At 43.8% G+C, this 27270-nt stretch overlaps 2 long non-coding RNA genes across 3 annotated transcripts; one reads left to right on the top strand and one right to left on the bottom strand.

The window, feature by feature from the left end:
- Window positions 1–31: 31 nt before the first annotated feature.
- On the bottom strand, window positions 32–23998 carry LOC138921008 (uncharacterized). Of its 2 annotated transcripts, XR_011433135.1 has the most exons (7): window positions 23859–23998; window positions 21184–21295; window positions 18152–18214; window positions 15339–15514; window positions 10281–10381; window positions 4080–4275; window positions 32–3233 (listed from the first exon to the last, which is right to left on the bottom strand). It is a non-coding gene; the product is annotated as an uncharacterized lncRNA (long non-coding RNA). The 2 variants fall into 2 exon arrangements; XR_011433136.1 differs by lacking the exons at window positions 32–3233; window positions 4080–4275; window positions 10281–10381; window positions 15339–15514 and adding an exon at window positions 16982–17109.
- On the top strand, window positions 23950–27256 carry LOC111770903 (uncharacterized). Its single transcript, XR_002804372.2, has 4 exons — window positions 23950–24004; window positions 24403–24482; window positions 25247–25421; window positions 25500–27256. It is a non-coding gene; the product is annotated as an uncharacterized lncRNA (long non-coding RNA).
- Window positions 27257–27270: the final 14 nt, after the last annotated feature.

Here is a 27270-nt window from a genome sequence, read left to right as displayed (position 1 = left end):
AGTACACAGGATAAAAATCAGAAGTTCAAGGTAAGTTCATCCTCTGAAAGTTTATTGAAATCAATTCACATTAGATTAGATCAGCCATCTGCAGAAATCATTCTAAAAGTCACTATGTCTCTTAGGTCAAAAGCAGAAAGGGCAGGTCTAGCTATTAAATAAAGGCTTGACAATGAACATGACTCTTGGTGTGAGTGTTGAATCCCAGTGTCCTTCTTTATTTTTTCTGAGGAAAGACAATACTAATCATTAGGCCATAATTAGCATGGATTCTAGAAAAACGATCAGCCAAGAGAAAAATAAGTTAGGTTGTTTCCAATACCTTTCAAGGAAAGGATATCCCCATTGATCTGTCTAATTACCATGAACTGTCAGTTCCATGTGGAAAAACAGCAAAGGCACACCGGCCATTGTATCACACTTCTAACAGATAAGCAGAAGATAAAGGCAAGCAGGAAACCTGTCTTGCTCTCAACAAGCAGAAGTTATCATGAACATCAACCCAGTGCCTATGGACCATATTCAGCCAGCAATTGAGTTGTATTTGTGGAATAGAAAGTAAATGTTTTAACTGGATTAGAGTGCCTTTAAATGGGCCACCTCTCTCCAAGTTGACCTCAGGTCCCACCATCATACTGTCTCATGCATCACCTCCTTCAGCTATTCACTTTACCTGCCTGGCTGCTGAGGCCTTTTGAGTTTATAATCCATATTCAAGTGATTATGCTGTATGAAGTGTCAATCTAACGTACTGAGAGGAACCAAGCTGGATAGGAAAACAAAAGAAGTAATCATTAACCTTCCTTGGGTCCCAGAATCCTATGAAAATGTTTGAGGCTTTCCCCTAGGAAACTGTGTGCATGTACACAAAAACACAAACACACATTTTTGTCACATAATTTCAGGGGAGTATATATAACATATAAAAACCATTTAAAAGACCCAGTTAAGAAACTCCAGAAATGAGCAAGTGAAACTAGCTGAAGATGAAAGAGAAAGGAAGGAATCAAGAGGGCATGGCTGGTGGGCCACCCCAATGGGTATTTTCCCCATGGAAGAGAGGAGGGAGAGAAGCCGTGGTATCCCTAATGACAGGTTCCAGAGGCTTTCCTTAAGGCCACTTCTCCTTTCATACATGGCCCAACATTTCCCAGAACCTATTTTGAAAACTCCCTAAGAGAAGAGAAGGATTATGCAATTTGTGTCCATCCTTATAAAGGTGTCGAGAAGGCCTATGTACCCTGGAAGTATTTGCATGGGCTCTCTAGTCCCAAACAATCAGACTTTATATGCTCCTAATGATGATGGACAGGCTCTCCAGGTGGAAAAGAAGAGCAACAACAAACCCGAGGATAAAAGTATTGTTCTTTTTGCAAGCTGGCTTCTATCCACTTTTGGCCCTGCTGCCCTTATTGAAGGTTTAACCTCCTCAAAATAAGTAAATTTATTTTCTTTTTGTCCTACTCCTTCTTACTGTCTCCATCTCTCACTTTTTTAGAAGCAAAATTTAAAGAATTTCTCCAGTTTTCCCAGAAATTGTGTAAATGACTTTATAAAAGTCATATTCCTGAAAATGTGAAAGTGTGTCGTGTTAGTTTTTCTCAAGTGTCATAGCCAAAAGTACCAGGGTTCGCTACTGAAAATCACCCTTGCAAGATTTCCAATGCAAGTTGTGCAAAAAGCTATTAAAGAAAATATGTGTAATTCTATCTAAATCATGAAATTCATCCCAAGTAAAAATGTCATTCATCTCAGAGTGTTGAAACAGAAACATACAAATATGCGTGCTCGAATTGGGTGGTTCAGCAGGCACGCTCGACTCCATACTACGTTACATGGAACTTTAAATGCCTTTACCTCATTATCACATTTTAACTCACAAAGCTGACAGGGGATGAAACGCTATGCAAAACAGTGTTCTATAATACTTCCAGCAAGAGAAGACAAGCGAAGAAGCCAGCCCAAAACTCACAGAAGAGTTCCTTACAAAGGTACACATTTCTTTTCTATCGCTAGAGGGATTTTCTATGGGCAGAAAAAAAATGAAATGGACCATCTGTCATTGGAGACTTCACTAAGGAAATACGTTTTCAGCAAAATGGTAAGTTTTCAGAAATGATTTCAAAGCAGCTTGGCATTAAGCATTGGAAGCAGAAGTATCTTACAGAGCACACTCTGGAGTGAAGGACAGAAAGAAGATGTCAGCAAAGACTTGGTGAAGGAAGAGTGTGATGTGCTGCCTCTGAGATATAGGACTTAGCAGAAAATTAATATGGCAAGTTTGAGAAGCCAGGAAATGTATTTTAAAAGCAGCATTCCAAGGTAAGATAATTAAGAGAGCAGGGGAGATGTATGAGAGATCCAGAACACTATGCAGCAAAGGAAATGGAGAAGAGAGTTCATTTAATGTGGTGCCAGGTGGCCCATATTTATCTAGGATGCTCAGATCCTTGGTCATTGCAAAATAACATAATTTAGGAATTATCCACATGCTTTGCTAAATCCTGTGAATGAGACTTACACCGACCTCATCCCTCCCTCCCAAGGAAATAGCTGTGGATGTTGAGAGAAGAGAACAACTTTGAAGAATGTGAAAGACCGAGCAATAGGAGTTAGTTAAAGCTGATCTACAGAGAATGGGTAAGACGGGGATTAAAAAATTACCAAACTGCAGTTTTAAGAAAGAAGGGTGTGTAATAATGCTGAAGTCTATAAAGAAAGAATGAGACAGAGGTGTTAGGAGAAAATATGAAGATGTTCATAGACAGGCTTCAGACCCCTATTTTGACAGTTAAATTTTCCCTTACAGAGTGATGCAGAAAGTCCCATTGTGTGAGAGCAGTTGGACGACACCACAGCCAAGAGCAGTCCCTTTGAAATCGCTCATCTGTTGTAGGAAACCCTACCTGCCTCACGCTCACCTGTGCTCAGGTGTAGCAGTCACAGGTACGATGGTGACAAGAGCCTGGGGAATGACAATGTTGCAGGCATGCCACAGCCTCTTGAGGTCACATCCGCTGGAGTAGCCCAGTTGGTGGGACTGCTGCCCAGTCCCTCCTGACTCGTGGGCCACAGCCAGCCTGTGACCCCGAGTCTCCCCATCCCAATGTCTGGTTCACTCCACTAACCTCCGCTCTTCCACACCACAAAGTCCAGACTGAGAGGACCACTCTGTGCTGCACACTGGGCTCTTCCTATTCTGGAGTAGGATTCTGTGACTGGGTGACATTCAGCTGGGGGAGGGACAAGAGGCCAAAAAACACATTTTATTAGCACAGAGTAGAGTTTTCTTCCCTTCTATTTGTTTCTTCTCACAAATACCTGAGCAGTTTTTCCACTAAAAGGTCATAAAATACTGGACAGCCCCAGTGACCTAATGGTTAAGTTCAGCAAGCTCAGCTTCAGTGGCCCGAGTTTGGCTCCCAGTCCTACACCACTTGTCTGTCAGTAGCCCCGCTGTGGTGGTGGCTCACGTGCAAAAAAAGAGGAAGATTGGCAACAGATGTTAGCTCAGGGCGAATCTTCCTCAGCAAAAAAAAAAAAAAAAAGAAAGTCATAAAATAGTGTGTTGGAAAGTAACTGTGGTCCTGTCTAGCCCTTACATTTTAAGTGATAAATGCTCAGGGGTCACAGAGCCGTGGGTGGTGAGCATCCAGGACCACCATCGTCTTCTCTTTTCACACCCTCCAGTATGACACTGCATCCAGCCCTAAAGAGTCTCGGTAACCTAAAACTAGGGACCAGGACTAATGGCAGAAGGAGAAGTACATCATTTATATTTTATATCTTTCTATCTATCTATCTATCTATCTATCTATGTAGGATAGCACTTTTAAATCAACAGGAATTCAGCAGAGAGTATAACTTGAAACCTGTAGGATGCCTTCTTTTATTCCCCATGTATAGGAAAACAGCTGAAACAATTCAGTTTTAGATAAAAAATAGAGAAACTTCTTTCCCAAGGTTAAAAGATAAAATGAAAATAAAATGATATAGTTTTGCCACTTAAAAATGCTCTCAAGGTCGGTAATAGATTTTTCGAACACTACCAGAAAATTTAGCAGGAAACTTTCACTTACCAGTAAATCACAGCAGAGCGCTACATTCTTGACCCTGGATGCAGGCACCACCTCACCCCGGAACAGCAGCTTGAGGAGAGAGGAGAAACTCGAGCTGCGTCGTTTGAGTGGGATTGTCAGAGCAAACCTTCTTCTCCTTCCACGGGGATGGGATTCCAGTTCTCCAGACAGTTGTCAGCGCTATTTTCAAACGTTCCTAAGTAACAAGACCACATGCAAAATAAGACTTCTTCACTCTAAGGATTGGTTCTAAAAATAAAATGAAAATGTATCTTTTTAGCAAGTTTCCTGAGAAGTTTAATCATGTTCCTTTAATTTCTAATGATAGTGTTTGACGAATGTTTTTTTCTTTTTCTTTTAAAGATTGGCACCTGAGCTAACAACTGTTGCCAATCTTCTTTTTATATTTTCTGCTTTTTCTCCCCAAATCCTCCCAGTACATAGTTGTATATTTTAGTTGTGGGTCCTTCTAGTTGTGGCATGTGGGATGCCACCTCAACATGGCCTGATGAGCAGTGCCATGTCCACGCCCAGGATCCGAACCAGAAAACCCTGGGTGGCGGAAGCGGAGCGCGAACTTAACCACTCGGCGACAGGGCAGCCCTTGAAGAACGTTTTAAAGTCGAATGCATGATGAATTCCAACATCTTCATGACCTTCCCCACGAACCTTCCTCACCGTTTAAACATTTTGAAGGCAAAGAAAAATGCTCTCCACACAAGACTCTGTATTTCATGCTTTGAAATAGCAAACGCAGCACAGGCATGTGAGGACTTCAGTCACCAGCCGGTAGAATGTGTTTGGTCCCTTCGGGGTCCACAAGGGATTCAGTGAAAACGGAGACCCCGGCCAGAGAGAGAAAGGAACCACAGGTGCCTGTCTTCACCCAGACGCCCCTCCTGTTACCCTCCTTGTTATGTCTTGTGGAAGTCGGCAGCTCAGCAGGAAACAGATGGCAAACTCAAATTCCTATAAAATGAGGAACTTAACAAGAATGCTGTTTACAGGGTGGGCAGGGTAGAGCTCCCTTCCCAGCCCCAGGCCTGAAGGGAAGAGGGAGGCCAGTTACCAGAATGTGAGGAGACGAAACCGAGGGGACCTGGCCGAGGACACGCCCAGCCCACAGAGACCATCCAAGGAGGAAGCTTTGGGTGGAGTGGAAGGTGATAAATCCCCCAACGGCAAGTTCTTGCTCCCCTCTGTATCAGCGTCCTATTGCTGCTGTAACAAATCACCAACAAAACTTTAAGGGAGAATCTGTTCCTCGCTACTTTCAGCTTCGGGAGGTAACCTGTCTTCCTTGACTTACGGCCGCATCACTCCAATCTCTGCTTCCATCATCACCTGGCCCTCTCTGCCTTTAATCCTCCTGTCTCCCTCTTATAGGACCGTTGTGATTACAGTGGATCCAGGTGGATAATTCAGGATAATGTCCTCATCTCAAGATCCTTAGCTTAATCACCTTTGCAAAGTCCCTTTTGCCACAGAGGGTAACCTTTGCAGGCTCTGGGGGTTAGGATGTGGGCACCTTCAAGGGTAAGAGCACTATTCAGCCTGCTCTCCTCTGATCTCCCGCTGGGGCACCCCATCTGAATCCAACCAAGGCCAGAGGACAAAAGAACCTCTTGATGCACCCCATGAAGGTCAGCATCCCTGGGCACAGACCAGAGTCGAGAAGGGGAGATGTGCTCTTGTAAGGCAAACAGAAGTCACCCAGTGCGTCTCTGTCACCCCAGTGTCTTCAAAACTAAAGCTACAGGTATGTCTGCCTGCTCATAGCTGCACCTTAGTAGACTCAGGACAGGTTAACGGTGATCTCCTTTCCCATCCTGTTGGACCCCCAGCCCAACCCATGAGGAGGCTCCATCTTCTACACATAAAATTGGAAAGAAAAGGGAGCTCTATATTTTACAATGTGGACCCCATCAAGTGGTTTTCAATTCATTTCCATTTCAAAGGAAAAAAAATGAAATTATTTTTTGCATATATTTCAAAAATTTGAAAGGTTACCATTAATTTAGTTGTTACAGAAATCTCATTTCATCTTAATAAGCATTACATTCCTAAAGGTCACAAATGGGCTCAGTTTGAATCAGCTAAATTTTTGATGACAACTCACAACTTATCTTGTCCAAGGTATTTTCAAATCAAGTGAGCGCTATCGTTTACATTTGTTGGAGTTGAGATTTGGTTTTCAGTATTTGATTGTGCGTTATCCTCAAATTAAAAATAGAAGGATGGATGGTTCAAAGTTCATTCATTGAGATAAGGTGTAGAATTAATGATGATAATGGTAAGCTGAATTCTAAAATTCAAAATTACCTACAGATTCTTATATTAGTCTGCTGGAGCTGCCATAACAACATGATACATTCTGGCTTAAACAACAGAAATTTATGTTCTCATAGTTCTGGAGGCCAGAAGTCCAAGACCAGGGTGCCATCAGAGTTGGTTTCTGGCAAGGCCTCTCTCCTCGACCTGCAAATGGCCTTTGCTCTGTGTGTGAACATGAATAGAGAGATCTGTGGTGTCTCTTCCTCTTCTTATAAAGATGTCAGTCTTACAGATTTGGGTCTCACCCCTTACGGCCTCTTTTAATCTCAGTTACCTTTTTAAAGGCCTCACTTCCAAAGACTCTCACATTGGGGGTTAGAACTTCAACATCTAAATTTGTGGGGGTGGGGGACACGATCCAGAATATGACAATTTTATGTGTTGGGACCATTTCATCCAAAACTGTGATTTCCTACAAAGAGCTAAAAAAGGGAGAATGGGAGAGCAAAAAAAAAATCCAATAATGATTATCTGAAAATTGGACTTTCATGCACCAATGATCCATTTGCCCCATTTTCTCCCAGTGGATTAAGATTTGTGAGCTTTTCCTAAAGGACAGCATGAAGCCATCAAACCCTCCCATCATGTTCAAGAAAGTATAGTAAACTCTCTGATAAACCAGTCGATTTTTTCCAGAAAGAAGTATAAAATAATGTCCTCCATCCAAAATTAGTTTTCCATCTAAAATAAGATAAAAAAGAGACCAAAACCTAAATGCATTCACAGGATTAAAAAGACACTATCTAGTGGCAGAAGAAGTCCCATAGGAGCCCAGCCCTGTTTACTGAGTGCCTACTATGTCCCAGGCACTGGGAATAGAGCTGTCAATCAATCTTGACGCTTGTGGATCTCACATTCTTGCGGAAAACACAGCAAACAAGTGAACTAACAAGGTCACCACAGACTGCAATCAATTCTGCAGGGAAAATAAACAGGATGATGAGACAGAACGTAGCTGAGTGAGGGCATTCTAGAATGGCCGGTCAGTAATGGCCTCTCCAGGGAGGTGATATTTGGGACAGAAACTAAAGATGAAAAAGAGCAGGTCCTGCAAAAGAGTTAGGAAAGAAACAAGGCAAATATTTAGACACGAGCCGAGCCTGGGTATCCGAAGACCAGAAAGGAGCCAGTGTGGCTGGAGACTCCAAGTGGGGGCCAAGTAGGAATGATCTTTTCTTCTCTGTTTTCTTTTCTCATTGGAGTAGATATGACGACATACTATGGAGCATCTTTTGGAATCACGTTCCAAGGTGATAACTGAACATGCAAATACACCTCGTAGGCCCAAATGTTTCCACAACATGAGTTCAGCATTCATTCCTGCCATCTCCACGTTGAAACATGCAGTAAGCTCTGGAGAGCGATATGGGCACATAGATCTAATGTCTCATAGTGTCCTGGGTAAGGAAACGCCCTATGACTTCTAGGACCATGTATAATAAAATATCCAAAACCGTATCGCGGCCCCACCAGACAACCATGCCATTCCACACCACCTCCAATGAGGAAGGATTTTTCATTCTGTAGAAATAAAAAGAAAAGAAACTGAATTTTCGTGGAATGTGACCTTCCACCCAGACTCTCGCCTGGGAGCTTGATTACAGATATTGAGAGAGACACTTTCAATGATATAAAGCAATTAGAAGTATGATGCTATCGTTTAAAATATTTTACTTTTGTTTATTTTAAAATGGCAAGTTTTAAAACGAATTTACTGCAGACCAACAAATCTGACAGTTTGAGAAACACTATTCTAAATATAAACCTGATTTTCAATTAATTAGCAAATCCTCTCATCTATTTTTTTCTGTCTCATACACACTAATTTGAGTCTCTCTAAGTTATGAGGAATTATATGTTTCATGTTACATCTTTATCACTTGTCAAAGATCAAACAGTGCTGATAAGGGGAATGATGCTACATTCCTGTAAGAAAACCAAGATGATATATGGTGTCTAAGATGTGTTTTGTCCAAAAAATAAAAGGTCAGAGAAAAAGGCGAAGCCCCTTTAAGAAGAGATTTGATGAGTGCTGAATACAGATAACACCTTCCAAACCAGACACTTTCACACTTGCACAGTCGCCAAAGAGAGACAGTTGCCAACATGGAAAGAAAAGGCCTTTCAGAAATTTCTGATGAGCCAGAGGACTGGAGGCATAAGAAATGGAGAGCACCTGTTTGCTTACAAATAAAAGTAAACAGGTCAAGCTAGAGGAAGAGGAAAGGGTGTCTTTGTTTCAAGGATTCAAGGATGTCTCAGAGAAGCCAATGGAAGAAATTTAGCCAGGACAGAGGAATGTATGGGAACCAGCAGGACCACTATGTACAGTTGTGGAGATTGTGTACTGCACAAATACACCTGGCCAAGAGAGCAACCGGGCATGACTGAACACCAGCCCAGTCTCCTTTCTATAACCCGTGCACGCTCGCATGCAGCTACATTCACCTAAGTCGGTAGTTCTCACAGGAGGAGATATTTCTCCCCAGGGGAATTTGCACTGTCTGAACACATTTTTGATTGTCACAACAGGGGGTGATGCTCCTGGCCTCTGATGAGTAGAAGCCAGAAATGCTGCTGTAAACTCCTACACACAGGACAGCCCCCATAACAAAAAATCATGTGGCCCAAATGTCCACAGTGCTGAGGATGGGAATCTCCAACCTGAATGGGGTGACCTTTGCTAATTTGTACCAAGGGGCAGCCCAGGGGCCAGGCCAAGGCCCCCGAGGCGGGCAGCACCCCAGAAGGGAAAGCTTATTCTGATTCACACGAAGAGCCTTATGAGCTGGTAGCAACCCTGGCACCAGGGGTTCTGAATCCACTGTCTATACCTCAGCCCTGGCTCCCTACCCCTCCTCTTCTCCCTCGCCCTCCCTCCTCCCACCTCTCCTCCCCCTAGACCTCTCTCCCCCCATCTCTCTCCCTCTATCTTCTGTGTCTGCCCTAATTCATTGAGATTTCCAGAAATAGTCAGGGGTCCATCCCTAATGCAAGACGGTGGAGCCACATTTTATACAATGGCTTCCAGCATGTTTCTTCCCTTCCCACCATGGTGGGCAGAACAGACTCAAGATCCATCACTTGAGCTGGGCAGATGATCCAGCATGTACCCACCATAACACCCTTCACTCTTCCGTTTGTGAGGCAGTTACTGACTGACCACTAGCCATGTGCTGTTCACTGTGCTGGCAGATGAGGAACAGAACACAGTCCCTATGCTCTAGGAATCGGATATTTTACAGGACACTGATGTGTACTCAATACACACATATCATAGGGTCACTAGGATTCTCTCATGCAGTCTGAGTAGAGAATAAAATTACAGAGAGAAGAAAGAAAAGGAAACAAACTGGAATGGGTTTGTTTATAAACAGAATAAGCTCTGGAAGGAGACATAACTGATTGTTTCTGCTGAAAGGACAAATACAGTGAGAGCTGTGCAATTTCATTTTTCATTTTGTTATGTTACGAACTAAGGTTTATAAGGAACTGGATTAAACAAAGAATCAGGTGTCCCTGGACAACAGAAATACAACATGTCAAGTCTTTGTATATATTGCAACAGCTTTGGGGTTCTGAAGACAAACATATGGAGAACAACATTAGCAGGAAACATCAAGCCTAAATAAAACAAGCACGTAAAGTGTGCATAACTGAGATGAATTTCAGTTGCCTGAGGGAGAAGGCATCCAATGGTTCCTAGGTGTTGGCATTTCTTCATACAGTCACGCGGCGCTTAACGATGGGGTGTCTTCTGAGAGCTGCATTGTTAGGCTATTTCACCCTTGTGTGAACATCATAGAATGTACTTACGCAAACTCAGATGGTACAGCCTACTACACACCGAGGCTATGTGGTACTAACCTTTTGGGACCACCGTCGTCTATGGGGTCCATCGTCGATCTAAACTTCATGATCAGCACTTGATTGTAGTCTGCTTCTGGTAGAAGTTCCACTTTTTGTTTCTATGTAAGTGCAAATTACCCATAATAATAATATATCCTTATTTTGTTAGGGACATATTTTAATAGAACATCAAGAATGTCTTAAAGTGTGCCTATTCATTTCACTTCCTTAAGCACAATCACCTAAGAGCAGCTTTGGGAATTGATGACAGAAATCTACCAGTCTGAACTTGGCCACAAGGGGCTGCAGGCTGGGTCTCCGGGGAAGCAGATACCGAGCCTGTCAGGACACAGGTGTTTATTGAGTAAAAGATGAGGGGAAAGGGAAGCGGGAGTGGACAGAGCAGAAGTCCAGCTGTGGGGCAGGCCCAGGACAGCCTCTTTAGTCCATGGGAGCTCTGTGGCTGGACATGCCCTCCTGGATGTCCGGGCACATGTCCCCTGCATCGATCAGCCAAACATGCGGCTGCTGGAGAATGCAGAGCCTGCAGCTGCGTGAGCCTGCAAGGGGCTGAAGACAGGAGTCCGTGTATGGACTGCTCTCCCAGCAGCTGGAACAAGGAGCTCTTCCCTGAAGGGGTCTTGGCAACACATCACAGCATGCACCAGACACGCTTCACCTAACTTAGTGTACCAACTGGCAGACTGACACCTTTAAAATGCTGATGTAATTCAGTGAATATTAATACTCTCATATCCACTTATTTGTTCATTCAACCAGTGTTTATTAAGCACTTGCTATGTGCTGGGTACTGCGTCAGGCACAGTTATCCGGGAAGCCGATTTATTCAGTGTCTGCTCTGCCCACTAGCACCACTGTCTCAGTGAGCTCGGGCTGCTGTAACAAAAGCCCACGGACTAGGGGGCTGAAAGAAGGGACATTTGTTTCTCACAGTTCTGGAGGCTGGAAGTCTGAGCTGAAGGCACTGTAGATCCAGTGCCTGGTGAGAGCCCGCTTCCTAGGGTATAGGTGGCTGCCTTCTCCCCGCGTCCTCACAAGGCAGAGAACAGAGAGAAAAGAAGCAAGCCCTCCCCTGTCTCTTCTTGAAGGGGCACTAATCCCATCATGAAGGTTCCACCCTCCCAACCTAATTGCCTCCCACGGGGCCAGCCTCCTAATAACATCACCTTGAGGTTTAGGGTTTCAACATATGAATTTGGAGGTACACAAACATACCGGCCATAACATCCCCCGACCTACCCACACCCAAAGAAACGCAAGTCCTTCCTGCTTAAAACACTCCAACAGCATGCTGAAGTTAGAGCTTATGCAAGATTAAATATCTGGTTGCAAATTTAAGAACTGATTAAGACTCAGGAGAGGAAGTGGAGGGGAAATGAGAAAGAGGAAAGCCACCGCTTATATGAACTTGCTTTATGGGACTATGGGACGAGGTGGTAGGGACATGGACTTGTCCCCATCGGACCTGAGTCCAAATTTCGTCTTTTCCACATACTGTAAGCCAAGTGATCTAAACTTCTCTTAACTTTATCTTTTTCTTATAAAATGAATGCCTATCTTACACAATTTCAGGGGAGAGTTAATAAGATATGTGCAGAGCGGGAACCTAGCCCTAAGCAGTCCTGCGCACAGTGGCGCCCACACCATCCTCATTAGCATCATCACCAGCTTCACCTCCACCTTTACCAAAGCCGTATGCGATCACATTAGGGCCTTCTATGGCTCACACAGCTGCAAGTATACTTCAGTTGATCACAACTATCCTAGAACATGGAGCCCATGGAATGGATTTAACATTACTCATCAAGTATCAAAGAACCACGTCTCTGCACAAAAAAGACCCTTTGCAACTCCACTGTAACCTGAAATATACTCTACTGAAAATGGGTTGAAGCACAGCCATGTCCCTGCACTGAATTGTGAGCAGAAATAGAGGCTCAACAGCACTCAAAGAAGGAACCCAGGGGCTGGCCTGGTGGTGCAGTGGTTGAGTTCAAACGTTCATCTTTGGTAGCCCGGGGTTCGCTGGTTCAGATCCCGGGCGTGGACCTATGCACTGCTTATCAAGCCATGCTGTGGCAGGCGTCCCACATACAAAGTAGAGGAAGATGGGCATGGATGTTATCTCAAGGCCAGTCTTCCTCAGCAAAAAGAGGAGGATTGGCAGCAGATGTTAGCTCAGGGCTAATCTTCCTCAGAAAAAAAAAAAAAAAAGAAGGAACCCAGCACAGAAAGACAGTGCCAATCTCAGATGGAATCAAGGTGTCCTTACTGCTAAGCATCTAACAGTGCAGATTCCACAAAGCCTACTAGGAGGCAGCAGACCCTTTGAAATACGTTGAGAAGAATTCTTGCTTAAAACCCCAACTGGGAAGTTTTCACTGATTGTAATAAGCACCTTGAAGACAGGAAGCAGCACTCCAGCCCAGAACAGCCTGGAAACCAGAAATAAGATCCGCAGAAATTCAAGGAGGAAAATAGTGCCATGGCCCCAAGACACGCTTATCAAAGGTGTTAACTTGGTGAGGCTGAACCTGGAGTGGGGTACCTGTACCTCAACACGTCTGTCACAGCTGTGTGTGTGGGTGTGGGAGACTGTGTAATTATTACTCTCAAGTCCACTGTGTATTACTCTCCTCCCATAGCATAATTTTGGTCATTTTTGGTGCATAGATTTCTTATCTTCATGAATATCTAAATTTAAAAAACCCTCCAGGTATTGTTACAGAGTGATGTCCTAGCACTGACTGTTGCATTTGAGGATTCTTCTGTACTCATCATGAAGAGCCACGCATGAACCACACCACAGGCAATGCTTCCTTAACAAGTCCCAGGCCTTGTTTTCAACACATTTTAGAACGTTATGTCTCATTTGTCTTCACAACCACCACGTCGGGCAGGCCTCTGTCCTCCTTCCATGCAAGCAGACAATGTCCTTAAGAAGTCGGTTCACCTTGGCACAGCTGTGGCCAATCAAGGACGCCTCCCATTGCTGCCTGGCTCAAAGCTTACACTCTTCTGATTCTTTTCACCTCTTTAGCTAGTTCTTCCCAAGAAAACTTTTTCCGTTAAAAGTTCGGGTTCAGTTCAGTGAACCTCTTTGGTTTACTGGTCTTGAAGAGCTCATACTGACCATCATGTGGTCTTGAAGAGCACACACTGACCGACACGTGGTCTTGAAGGGCTCACACTGACCATCATGTGGTCTTGAAGAGCTCACACTGACCATCACATGGTCTTGAAGAGCTCACACTGACCATCACATGGTCTTGAAGAGCACACACTGACCGACACGTGGTCTTGAAGAGCTCACACTGACCGACACGTGGTCTTCAAGAGTTCACACTGACCCATTTCTCCTTTGCACGACTCAGCGACGCTCATGGACTTCTCACCTCCTGCCCCTCACTGCCAATAAAAGGTCCCGTAGAAGAGGGACCACCATGGACTGTTCAGGCTAAAACCCTGGGCCCCATCATACTGCAGGGGGCTGCAAGACTGAACCTCATGATCCATATGATGAATAATGTTCCAGTCTCAAGTATAGAGTTTGCACCTCTGTGTGAAAACCAAAATCTTTGAGTAAATACCAGTTGCTCCCCACAATGTCTTCCAAGCTTGTGTCTGAGACAGGAAACAGTTAATAACACCACAGACGACGTAGAAGGACACCTAGGAGAATTAAGCTGTTAAAAGAACAAATCGGTACTGGGAAGAATGTAACGGTTTTTACACCCTAACTCTGGCAACCGAGATAGATGTTAATAATGTGAAGAAATTAGGTGTGAGCATGACATTTTGGTGTCAGGATGCTCAGCATGAACCATCCTTTCAAAGGGACATAAATCCTTCTCCAGATTTCTTCAAACATCGCTCTGCCAGGAAGTGGCACAGAATGGTTTAGAAGAGCTGCCCTGTAAAGGAGAATTTCCATTACAAAAGTCCAGGTTTCCTGACGGTTCAAATACCAGTCTTGGAAGACGGGCGGCTCATTTAGCATTTCAATCACGTTCAACAGCCCCCTGCGTTGTCTTCTTTTTAGTACATCAATTTTTTTCTCTAATTATATCAATTTTAGCAAATTGCTGTGTCCGTCGGAGCTGATTTTTGAATATGAACAGCAAAAACTTTCAATGAAAGGGAAGAATAACTCCATTGTGCTCCAGCGAGATGCATTATTCCCTCTAACTTTCTACAGGAGGACAATGGGCATTATAAGCAGGGTAAGAACTGCCTGATGAAATGATGGGATTCTGAGAAATAAACAGCCACTTCAATTCCAGGCAATCATAGTTACACCCCTTAAGTGTTCATTATTCTTCTTGCCTGAAAACTAGGTAAAAATCAAGGGTTGAATCTCTATTTACAATTTCAAGTTTATGCCTCAGAGGGTGATGAGGTGGCAAGTCAAAAACTAAGTGATGTTTTAAAATCAAACTGTTGAGTCCTTTCATCAGCCATAGAGAAGAATGGCCTATGCACTCCACTTAGAATACCTGCTCTCTTTTTAAAGACAGAATACATTTCTGTCCATGCCTCATTGCCACCCTCAAACAGATCATCTTCCAACACTCAACCCCACGCCACTATCTCTTTTCCTGTCTCCAGCCGGGACCTCAGTCTTGAGCTGCAGACTCATCGTCCCAAGAATCAGCATGATCCAGCCGCCCTGACGTCACTCATGCGTGCATGCATGCAATCATTTATTTTAAATATTTAACAAATATTTGTGGAGCACCACATCTTTGCTGGGCACCGTGCTAGAAACTTGATGATATGGTGAAAAGAATAAATATAGTCCCTACTGTCATGCAGTTGCAGTCTCCCAAAGGGGGGCTTTGAATGGACTTGCCCACAGGTAGCTGCTTTTCCTCCCAGATCACCCATTCTGTCTGTGGTAGCCCATTCTCTCAGTCACACAGACAGGAGACCTGAAATGGACATTTTCTCCTCTCTCCCCACGTCCCGGCAGTTGCCGAAGGCCCAGCCCCACACAGTCTGGCCCCCGCCCCCCTCCCCGGGATGAATGCAGTGATTCCCTCGCTGGTTTCTCACTTCTTATCTTGCTCCAGTGCCTTAATATCAGATCAAGTATCCTCGGATGGGGCAGTAAGCACGTGGTCTCGGGCTGTGCGCTTGCCTCGCTCTCTCTCTCACCATCACCTGCACACAGTCCCAGGGAACATCCTGTCTCCTCTCCTCTATGGTGAGTGACGTGGATCTTTTCATACCTGGGGAGAGGGGGCAAAAATTCTAACATTCCTCTGCATAAGCCATTTTTGTCCAGCACCACCCCACCCGGCTGTTCCTTCAAAATTCCATACTATGGACGGAATGTTTGTGTGCCCCCCAAATTCATAGATGAAATCCTAACCCCCAATTTGATGGTGTTAGGATGTGAGGCCTTTGGGAAGGGATTAGGTCATAAGGGCAGAGCCCCATAGTGGGATTAGCGTCCTTATAAAAGAGGCTCCAGAGAGATCGCCCCTTCCTCATGCGAGGACACAATGAGAAGGAAGAGGGGTCTTACCCAACCATGCTGGCCCCCCAGACTGCCAGCCCACAGAACCATGAAAGATAAATTTCTGTTGTTCATCATTTGTTATAGCAGCTCAAATAGACGGAGACAGGCATATCCACGTCCTTTATCAGCTTGTCTTCATCACCCCAAACTTTATTGTCAGAGCGCTCTCAGACAAAGACTGCAGCCCCTTTTCTGTTCTCTCTCTCTTGACTCCATCCCTTCATACTGCTGCCTTTCAGTCTCTCCCCTCACCTCAGACTCCTTTATCCAACCAACTGCTTGGCATCCCTAATAAGACATTTAATCAGCGTCTCAGACTTAACGTGTCCAAATCCTGCTCCTTTCCTCTCCTCATCAATCATGCTTTTCCTGAAGTCTTTCCAATTCAGTAAATGAGAATTCCATTTACTAGAATTACTTAGGTTCAAACCAAAGAAACAAACAATCACCAGAGCCATTCTCCACTCCCTTCTTTCTCTCCCACCTCACAGTCAGTCCCTTAGGAAATCCTACAGGCTCTGCCCTCAAAGCATGTCCAGAATCTGCCTGCTTTCCATCTCCACGGCTGCTGCCCTGCTGCTAAATGTGTGCTCTTCCCTGTCCCCCTGCTGCTGGCCGTGTCCCTAAGGGTCTCATCCAGACACCGCAGACAATGTGAGACACTCTCCGTCCTCTGCTCAGAATACTCCCAGGGCTTCCCATGTCATGCAGAATTAGAGCCAAAATCCCAACGAAGTCTGCAAGGTCCTTCCTAACCTGCAGTCCCACCTGACCGCATCCTGGCCTCTTATCGCCTCTCCTTGAGGCCGGTGCTGGGGCTGGGGGCCTGAGGGCTCTCTCCACACCCTGCTCCTCTCTCTGAACTGGGAGCACTTCTAGAGGCTCTGTGCATCCACCGCAGAAGCTGTGTGATGATACACCTGCCTGGTCTCCTTCAGACTGAGACAACTGTGACAAGTCATCACCACTTGTCACCCCAAGTGAAGGATGTTCCCTCCAATGCTGGGTTTGTGTGGGTGTGTTAACTAAATGTTTGTCCTCAATGTCTTTCTCACTTTTCTTCTGCCTCTTGATCAGCTGGAAAAACAAAAAAATAATAATAGGGAATGTGAACCGTTGTGGTTGGTTTTTACTTTTTGCTCAAGTTCAGAAAAATTGTCACACACAAAACATGTGAACGATAATCAAACATAAGTTTATATTCAAGGTTTGTGAACAAAAATGAATTCAAGAGAACGCGAGGCTGGGAAGAGCAGATTCCTTGATTTTCTTGTAGATACATCTCTGCTGTCTCTCAGATGCCTGTATGGGGACAGTAAGACATTTGCTGCCATCACATTTATTTGATCACCTTCTAAAGGGCCAACATTGATTGCTACTGATGATTTATAACAATTCTCAGTAATAATATGCACCCAATCAAAATAATACCCAAACCCCACCAACATCAGCAAAAATAGGAAGAATCTAGCTTGTTGGGAGAATATTATCACACTTGGATGCCTTCAGAGAGCTGTCCCTAATATTAAAGCAGTTAAGTATATGTTTATGAATAAGTCATGAACTTGAACCAAAGTGGTTGCTGGCCTCGTCAATAACATTCTGGCAGAACTCCGGAGGCCCCTGTCCCCCAACCCTGCCGCGAACAAGGGAAAATCCAACTGTCGGTCCTCCTGTTCATGGTGGTTTTACAGATATGGTCTGAGATCTTAATCTTCAGCAAACTCCTCTGACCTCAATTTCCACTACCAATTATGAAATTACAGTAATGCTGCAGATCCTTCAAAGGGATGCTCCTCTCTCACAGAAGCCAGTTTGTGCCAAGAAGTCATCTTGGCCGGTGGGTGGAGGAGCGTCACCATGTGCCTCTTATAAAGCTCTGCAGGAATCCTCTCAATTCGCTGGAACAGGGAAGAGACAATGATCTAGGGTCTCATGTCAGTGAGCAAGGGAGATCTGTTAGCAAAGCTTCTTGAGTGATTGGAAAATGAGAATTGCCTTAGGAGCACTAGGTATTATTAGTTTATTATATTTCCTATGATTAAAAGCCACTGAGGTAAAACTATTAATCAACCAAGGACACATGAAGTCAACTAGGAGATAAAGCCAATTGGAAAGTGCTGGGAGTCGAAATGAGCTGTGTCCACTCCCTGATGCTGATGAATGTCATTAATCGTGTGCTTTAAAGAAAGAAGAAAATGATAATTTAAAAAAAAGGGAAAAGCGCTGAGGAATCCTCAGAGTGATTCCTGTTACGATTGGTGTCATGCATCGAAATGGCTCTCTTCTCCCCTGTTACTCTATAGGTGAAGGAGTTTATTATTCTGGCAACCACTTTACTCACTGTCACGGTCGTGCTTCCCAGATCTGGAGCAGTGGTGCTTGATCCATCACTCTATATTTCATGCTGGTTTTGAGAAAAATAAACATCATTGGTAGAATTTATTTCACAGATATTCACGGCAGTTCCTTATATATTAACTCTGCAAAAGTTTTAACTACCTTTCAAATCCATATAAAAATCCAGAGCGATCACTGTAACTTTAGGAGGAGTCCAAATTCCACGTGCCTGTTAAGGGGCAGGGTGTGGAAGCAAAGGTGGGACTCAGGCTGAGTGAAAGGCAGAGGGATTTTGGGGGGCCGTGGCAGACAGGAAAGTACATTTCTGAACCAAAGGAATTCAAAGATATACATATATATTTTTAAACTATTATCTAGGGGAAAATATTATATGTCTATGGAGTGATTCAACCTACCAGCCATCAATTTGTAATTTCTCACCCAGAGCCATTAGAAGACCACATTTTTACCCAAAAAAGGATAGTGTTTGTGTGTGAACAAATATTTTAGCATAAGTGGAATGACAATATATTTCCTTTCTACCTGTTTTCTGGAACAATTATTAATAACATTCCCTTTCATTTTTGCCAGTGTTTGGATGATAATTAATATGATCACCAAACAGCATTTACTGCTTGGTAAAAAGCTAGGTGCCTCAAAAAACAGAAAAACAGTCCTACACTAATAAAAGTTTACACAATTTCTGAATTATGCTTCTGCCACACTTTAATTTGCAAAAGGCAGCTGTTAAGGAGGTTTTGTTTAAATCTAAAATGGGGAAATTAACAATACATATGTCTCAATAGAGGCATGAACTAGTGAGCGAAAAAACCTAACTGAAAGGAAGTAAACTGCTGCTCTGAGTGAGCATTACTCAGGGCATTAAAAAGCACTGTTTTCTTGTCGTCTCTCACGTCCCTCTTGTCTTCACTCTCCTGGGTGGTTTTCTGCTGGCTGTGACAAAAACTTCTGTAGACCTTGCTCCTCCTGCCCAGACGAGGTAGCTGGATGGATCTCTGCTCACGAGGAGCCTCAGCTCATTCTCTCCTTGGAATGTCTGGCCCAAGATACCGATCAAACCCCTAGGGACAGGGCCATGGGCTTCAACACACACTCTCACTCCCACCTCACCCCCTCACAGGCATTGGTTTTGTTTCCATCAAGGTTGAAGTGGGGGAGAAAGGGGAGCCTGGAAGGTGGTCACAGCTTGTATCCTGGGTGGGTCTGGCTGACAGTCAAAGCTGCCTCTTTCTCATGGTGATGTTTTGGTGGCCTTTCTGGGGTCCCTTGGGGACCCCTTTTCCTGCAGTTCTTGCTTGGGGCTGATGCAACTGGACCTCAGATATTCTCTGGACCTGGGACCCTTCTACTGAGGTCTCTGTCCCCTCAGGTGGCCCTATGACAGAGGCTCAGGATAACCCCCACGTGGCCTGCATTTGGTCTACAGGAAACACTCATGTCCCAGTGCCTGGGACATGTGGGGAGTGAAGGTAAAGAGCTGGACCTCACAACACAACTACCCTCTCTCCTAAGAAGGCCCTCACTAACCTCTTCTCCCCATATTCTCCTTCCTGGAAGACCCATTTATATCCTCCATGCATCCTGAGGAGGCATGAACAGATCCCAGAGGCATTTGCATTGCATTCTGATGTGCCTGGGAGAGGGAGTGGGGTGAGAGGAGAGGGGTGGTCTCTGCCTTCCTTTGAGCCTGGTATTAATGCCAGTGCCCCTTGTACGTTCAGGCACAAGCAGAAAAGACAAATGCTTGCAGAGCCAGTCCTGGGGGAGCAAAGGAGTGAGCTCCGGCTCTCAGCCTTATGGCCAGACTTACTCCCAGTTCCTACTACCAGCCAATCAAAACACCTGTAACATTTTCTCCCGAGATTGTAAGCAGATTCTGGCAGTTCAGAAACAACAGGATCCACAGGCCATTTTATAACAATGCTGACCTGGAACTCTTTCAAAGTGGGCAGACTGTTTTCAAGAGAAACAGAAAAAATTGCACTGAGCATCATGACCTAAAATGAGAGAGAGTGGTGTAAATAAGTGCTTCCTTGGTGTACCTGTAAACACACCACCCCCAGCAAGGGGGAGGACACGAGTGTCTTATCTGATCCACTTCATTCCCTCAGCTGTTCAGCCATCCATCTGCCAGTATTGTTGAGACACTGCTCTGCACCTAATGTCTCGCAGAGCCTCGGCGGGGGAGGGGGCATGAGTAAATGTGGCGTGATCCTGTCGTCAAGTACTGTACAGTTATACTGGGCGGAGAAGGGGTGAAAAGTTAAATCAAAACAGCAAGATGTCATCCAGCACCTGCAGATCTTTGTCTGTGATATTATTCTCCAAATAAAACAACAAACAGGGCTCTTTGGAGAAATGGCTGAATTTGGGGTTGGGGCAAGAAATACACAAGAAGAGGTAGAATGAGCTTGCAGCGCAAAGGATCGGGGCATGCCAAATGGACCCAGGAAGCGATCTGAAAGAACTCTCAGTGGCCATGGCCAGAGCAATTTGAACAACAAAATAAACAGTGTGTTACTGGATTACAAATCAAAGTATAAAATAATCATACACAAGTCTGTGCTGATCTGTGTGTATATGTGTACATACATATATATAAATATTTGAATAAATGAATAAATAGTAGAGAAGGGACAGATATTCCTTATAGAAGAACTGTAAAAAATATCTATGAATACGCCCCCTCCAGGAGGTGGAATTCAATCTTCATCTCACCCCTTTGAGTGATGGCTAGACTTTGTGACTCACATGCAACAAATAGAGTTTGGAAAGGGAGAAAAGCTGTACGGTTACAGTAGAGAAACATGACAAACACTCTACTGACCAAATGACCAAGGTTAACATGCCCAGAGATAAGTCATGCTGATGTCACTCATGACCTTCTGATGTAACGTGATGAGAAGGGAACTTGACCTCTGTGGCATCTTCTCAAAAAGCAATAGCCCCAGTCTGATGATGACAAAAAAAAAATTCAGAAAATACAAATTGGGGGTCATTCTACAGGATACTTGCCTAGGACTCCTCAAGACTGTCAAGGTCATGGAAAATAAAGAAAGACTGCAAAACTGTTACAGATTTGAGGAGACATGATGAGTGAATGCAACATGGTGTCCTGGATGGAGTCCTGGAATAGAAAAAGAACATTTGTGGGAAAACTAGTGAAAACCACGTGAAGCCTGGCATTTAATTAATAGTGGGGTAGCAACATTGGTATCTTAGTTTTGACAAATGTAACACAAATATTAGATGTTAATGTTAAGGGAAACTGGGTGAAGGGTGTGTGAAAACCCTCTCTATTACCTGGGCAACTTTCCTGCAAATTTAAAATTATTTCAAAGGAAAAATTTTATTTAAAAAAATAAGAAAAGAAAAAGAAAGTCTGCAAGTAATTGTAAGTAAAAGAAGAGGAGCTTTAAGTGGAGAAGTTAAAACTATCGCTCTGGAATCTAGGTTCTTCATTAAGTCCAACTTTAAGACTGGCTGGCATCTCCTTCTGTGAGACCACGTTGGACCTATTCTGGGTGGGCGTTTTGTCTTCCCTGGTTTGGCAACACTCCTCCTCTATTCTCATCCCTGAAGAGGAGGAGATAGTCTCAGTCCTGATACCTAAACACAGGAAATGTTCCATGGTATCCAAGGAAATAGGACAGATTCATTCTCCAGCCCCAGATTACACCATTAGCATACATTATTATGACGTCTTTGGCTACTAAGTAAATGGAGAACTTCTGAGCCTCTCCAACCAAGTGCAGATGGGGATCCACCACCTGTGTCCTGTAGTGCACTCTCACCAGTCCTAACCAGCAGGAGGGAGGTGAGAGAGCCAGTTGTCTTAATTAGCAATGCCCATTGTGATAGTCTTAGCAGCCTCCTGCACAAGGTACCTTCCTCTTTTCTCTTTAGGACATGAGCCAAGTAACAGAGCCTCTTATAAGAAGCCATCTTCCAAGGCACCAGGAACCAGCTATTATGGTAGGCTTTATGCCTATTCCGAGAATCCACTATTCCAATCTTGGTATATCGTTTATATATTATTGCATGAAAAATTATCTCAAAAAGTAATGTAGTAAAACAATAAACAATCATTATCTCTCAGATTCTGGGGATCAGGAATCCAGGCACAAAGTCTTCCTAAGATCCAGGTGAGCCTGGACATCAGAATAGACATTTACTTGCATAAAGGGCTCAGGAATCTCCAGTGATAAACACTGAAGTCTCTTTGTGTGTGGCTGGGAACCTAACACCTTTCATAGCAATGTGTCTGTAGGAAATTCATTCCAATTCTTAAAAAATAACTTGTAACAACTTTGGCTAACGATTTTAGAGAATTTCAGCTGAAATTTGAGTATGCGTTAAGGCCAGAAGGTTACAACGAATCAATTCAACATAGTGCCCTTCCCTACTTGCTCTGTACCTATGGAAGATGCCAATATTTAAACTTGTTTAGTCAAACGTTCCATCCGTTATAAGTCATTTTTACAGTAACAAACTTCTAAAATTCTCATCATTATAAATATCAATTCATTTGGGAAATAGACGAGTTCATTTTAAATCTCTGTCTACTTTATGTTCAATATATGTAAAGCCAAATATTTTAAGTCATTTTGTTAGCAAACCTACACCACACATCACCAGAGGGGAAAACAATTGGCACAGTTGCATCAGTAGCATAAAGTAAGAAAGAAAAAGGAAGTTCATAAATTGTAACTAGGGAATAGCATAAATAAAAAAAAATGAAGAACATTATCAGAAAATGCAGGGAAAATAATCAAGTGAAGGGAAAGGGGACTAGATATATAAAGGGATGTGATGAAATGTGAAAAAGTAGACCTCCCAAAAACATCCGCTTACAGACAAAAAAGAACATGCCCAAAAAGGAGTGGTTTGCCTGGTCTTTCACAGAGATAAATAAGACAGTCTGTTCCCTCAAGGATCTTACAGTTCCACGACACACTGCTACATTACAGACAGCAGAGGGGTAAAAAGAAAAATAGGGAGAAATGATGCTCATTCTCCCAAGCTGCCCAGGCAATTAGGGACGAGGCTGGAACTAGAAGTCAGGGCTCCTGATCTCCTCTCCAACATTTCATTCTGATCCGCAGCCCCTTTATGCCAATAGAACTAATCACCAAGCGCAGTAATTACAATCTCCCTCCCTCCGTTGCAATTACATAAGATGTCGTTCCTCCAAGTCAAGTTCTTGCTGATCATAAATAAAGCTCTTGCTGATGATAAATAAAACTCTTAATAACCTAGGCTTGAAGTGAGATGCAATCTCGTCCCCTTGTGACTTCAAGAGCCCTGGAGAGTTAATTTAATTCTCGTTGCTCTCCAGCATGAGGATACGTGTGTGCAGGTAGAGTATTGTGGCTTCCCCACTTGTGAACCTGTCCCTGGGGTGCCTTCTGAATAAATCTACAACTCTATGGGTTTAGGTTTTATTGTCATCGTTTCAAAATACATCTATTACTGGTAGAATCTTGAATCGATGTATAACCAAAAAATTCAATTCAAGAGCAAATGAATAAAATTCCCCCAAAAGATGAGGTGGAATGACAGGCAGTGCAGAGATGGAGAGAGATTGAAAAGAGTCCTAAGAGGTAAAGAAGATTAAAAACAGGGAAGGTTAGCTTGAAGAGATCTGCGAAACCCACATAGAGCTGTGGGAGAGAATTTCCATAGAATACCTGATTTCTTCAATTCCAACGGCACCAACTGGGACCCCGGGCTCCTTCTGACCTTAACTGTCACTGTGGGGGAAAGGTGAGTTCTCTGGTTGCCATAGTAACCTTCCTTTTCAGCTTTGCCTCTCATTTTCTTCGATTCATCTTCTGTGAGTAGCTTATCTCTCCTCTTTATCAAGTTACTAGCTCCTCTTCAATTACTTTTTAAATTTGAGTTGAAATCCCAGCTGTATTGTTAGGGGTTCTATATACATTAGTAAAATTAAATCACTTCCTGTCATAAACCACTGGCTCATTGCGATGAACTTTATTAAATAGCTACCCTCCACGGCTCATTCTACTGATGAGTTAACATCCCCAAGTAGACTCTGTGTGCGTGTGTGTGTGTGTGTGTGTGTGTGTGTGTGTGTGAGACAATGTTGAGGGTGGAGAATTCCAGTTAAAAGTCTCATTTATCTGAATAGACTTTCGCTCCAGGGTTCTACTAAATAAACCTGAATTTCCACAAATTTTTCCTTTTTGCATTTATCTCCTCATGGATTTCAAGGGGGAAAGAACAAGAAGAAAGAGGTCATCAGATCAGAAGCAGGGAGGCCACCCTCCCACTGATCAGCTATGTGATCCTGGGTAAGTCTGTTCACCCCGCTGGCCTCAGTTTCCCATTTTATAAAGTGGAGAGAGGAACACCTATGCTATGTATGTCTCAGGGATGCTGCGAATGTTCAAAGATATAGTCCACATAAAAACGTTATACCAATGTAAGCTATTATTATGTAATTTAGATGTTTTCTACACCCCTCAAAATTCATTTCAGCGTGATGCTGGCTGCTTCTCAGTGATGGCCACGTGAGCTTCAGTAAGAAGAAACAGTGAGCCATCCAGCATCCCGGATTAGTGAGTTCTTGTTTATGAAGAAGTTCCTGATGTTTAGAATTTTTTTCCCTACTTGCTAATTGGCCTTAAACGCTAGTAAAGAAAAAGCTGCTGCTGACAGAAAATTAAAATTGCCTTCGTTTCATTCTTTTTAAAGCCTGTTTATCCTAAGACAGGATTTATTTTTGTCCCACACTTTTAAAACTTTTTTTTTAATATGTTAGGTGGTAAAAGTATCAAGAAAAACATGATTCAATGCTTAAGCTCTTTGGGTGTTTTAAATTCCATAACAGTGTGTGTGTGTATGTGTGTGTATATATGTATGTGTACATGCATGTATGTGTATGTGTGCGTGTGTCTGTGCATATGTGGAAGGGTTTGACAACATTTTGGATGGCTTTAAGACCTTTTTATACAGCCATAAGGTGAAGATTTGGGATTTATTAAGAACTTTGACACTTAAGCTTAAAGTTTTGTATCCTAAGTCAGCCCTTTTATGTATACTATATTTTCTCCAGGGTTTTATCCCAACTTGGGACAAAACTGGCCTCTGCCATTTATGATCTTTGGAGTCTGAAAAATGTTACAGCCTCTCTAAGCCTTGGTTTGCACATCTCTGCAAGTGAAGATAGCATCACCATCTCCAGCGTTGGTTGTGAAATCAAGAGCAGAATGTAGAATGCCGAGCACACAGTGAGTTCTCAGTAACCCATTACTGTGGGCAGAGCCAGCATCCTGGGCCACTGCTGGTAAAATCTCTTTCCTACGCAGTCCTCCGGAGAGGGATGGAAATTGGAGCAGCGTTGGCTCTGCCACATTCTCGCTGAACCTCAGCCGCCTCCACAGAAGACAAAAGCAGAATTTCCACACTCCAGGCTGTGTCTCAGAGACCATTTAGAACTTATCTCATGCTGCCCTCAGTCTTAGTACCAATCTGTCTATGTTCAGCAGGATAACTCATCTGAGTGTGAGGACCTCTAGAGAAAATAAAATGACAGTTCGTCTCTCTCACATACACACACAAAGCCCCTATCTTATACCATAGACTTCAAAACCCAGATCTGTAGTGTGGAAACTTCTTCCTCTTACTAAAGACAAGAGAATTTGAGACAAAGTTTCGCCATCATGAGAACATTAACTGAAAAGCAATTATCCAAATCAGTGGCTCTGGAGAAAGGCATACAGAATTAATTAGAATCTCCTCTTCAAGTTAAAGAGACAGAGAGCCGCCCCCGGAGCTGTAGGAGCGTGGGCTCTGGGCTCAGTGGCCCCGTCTCTAATCCCAGGCTCACGTTCACTAGCGGTGAGGGATCGACCAAGTTGCTTAACCTCTTTCCCTCAGTTTCCCCAAAGTGGGATGAAATAGTGTATAAGAAAAGTGAGTTACTATACATCACACACTCGGAACATCCTGTGGTGAGTAGCAAGCTGTGAGTGTGAGTTGCTATTGTCACCTTGATCGTAACAGCACAGGTATCTCAAAATACTGGAACAACGAGGACTCACAGTGAGTCGAGACAGGTGTGAACAACTTGCCCTGCTGCCGGGACACGCCCTTAGGGGAGGAACAGAATCACATAGCTCTATCTGGGGGGACCTGCCAAGATTCAGGCCACACTGCACATATATTGTCTGAACCAACATCACAACCAACCTGTCAGGCAGGCAGTGTCCTCCCATTACCACCCATCAAATGAGTTAAGTAATTGGCCCAAAACCACATCGCTAGTAAATGCTGGAGAGGGGATTCAGACGCAAGTCCTCATAGAAGCTAAATGGAAAGGCTTAATGATTACTCCACAGTGAGGATGAATGCTTGCTCCAGGAGCCCGGCTCCCGGCGTCTTCCCACCCGTGTCACCGAGGGGACCTCAGCAGAGCAGAAGGCCTGTTTCAGAAGACTCCGTGACTGCTTCATGGTCCATAGCCCTAGCACCACAGTCCTCTCAAACATGTAGCCCTCATGCCTGGTCCTGGGTGTTTCTTTCTTTCTTTTGTTATTATGTTGCTTTAACCCCCAGTTCCCTCCCCTATGAAATGAGGACAGTGCTATCTTCCTGCCCCTGTTCACCAAGGTTTTTGTGTGGACTGAATCAGCTTCTTGGTCAGACACCTTTTTGTTGGTGGTGGTGGTAGGTTTTCGTTTGTTTGTGTTTTGTTTCATTTTCCCCCATAAATCTCTTAAGAACCTCATGTTCCAACTCTGCGAGCTCTTGGTGGGAAAGCCCTTTCGCAGGAGTTGCTCTGGGGCTGTTGGTAATCCTAGAAATTGCACATGCATCTACCATCAGCGACCGAATGGCTCCATGCTGGATCGAAGACTTACATGCATTCTCTGGTCTGGGGTCTCACTCCATAAATAAAACAAAAGGCATAATTATGGTCACTTTTGCCACACTACGGATCAAACTAGCTTTACCTCTGGATTACGAGGAAAAAAGAAAACATGCCCTCAGCCAGCACCCTCCCACACCCCCACTCCTCCCCAGTGATTCAGCTCCAAAGGAGAAAAGTAAAGCTTTTTAAAATTGAACATGAACTCT

This window comes from Equus caballus, chromosome 27 (genome assembly GCF_041296265.1).
Source record: "Equus caballus isolate H_3958 breed thoroughbred chromosome 27, TB-T2T, whole genome shotgun sequence".
Lineage (NCBI taxonomy): Eukaryota > Metazoa > Chordata > Mammalia > Perissodactyla > Equidae > Equus > Equus caballus.
The sequence above is the reverse complement of the archived record's forward strand: the minus strand, read 5'-3'. Positions and strand labels throughout refer to the sequence as shown.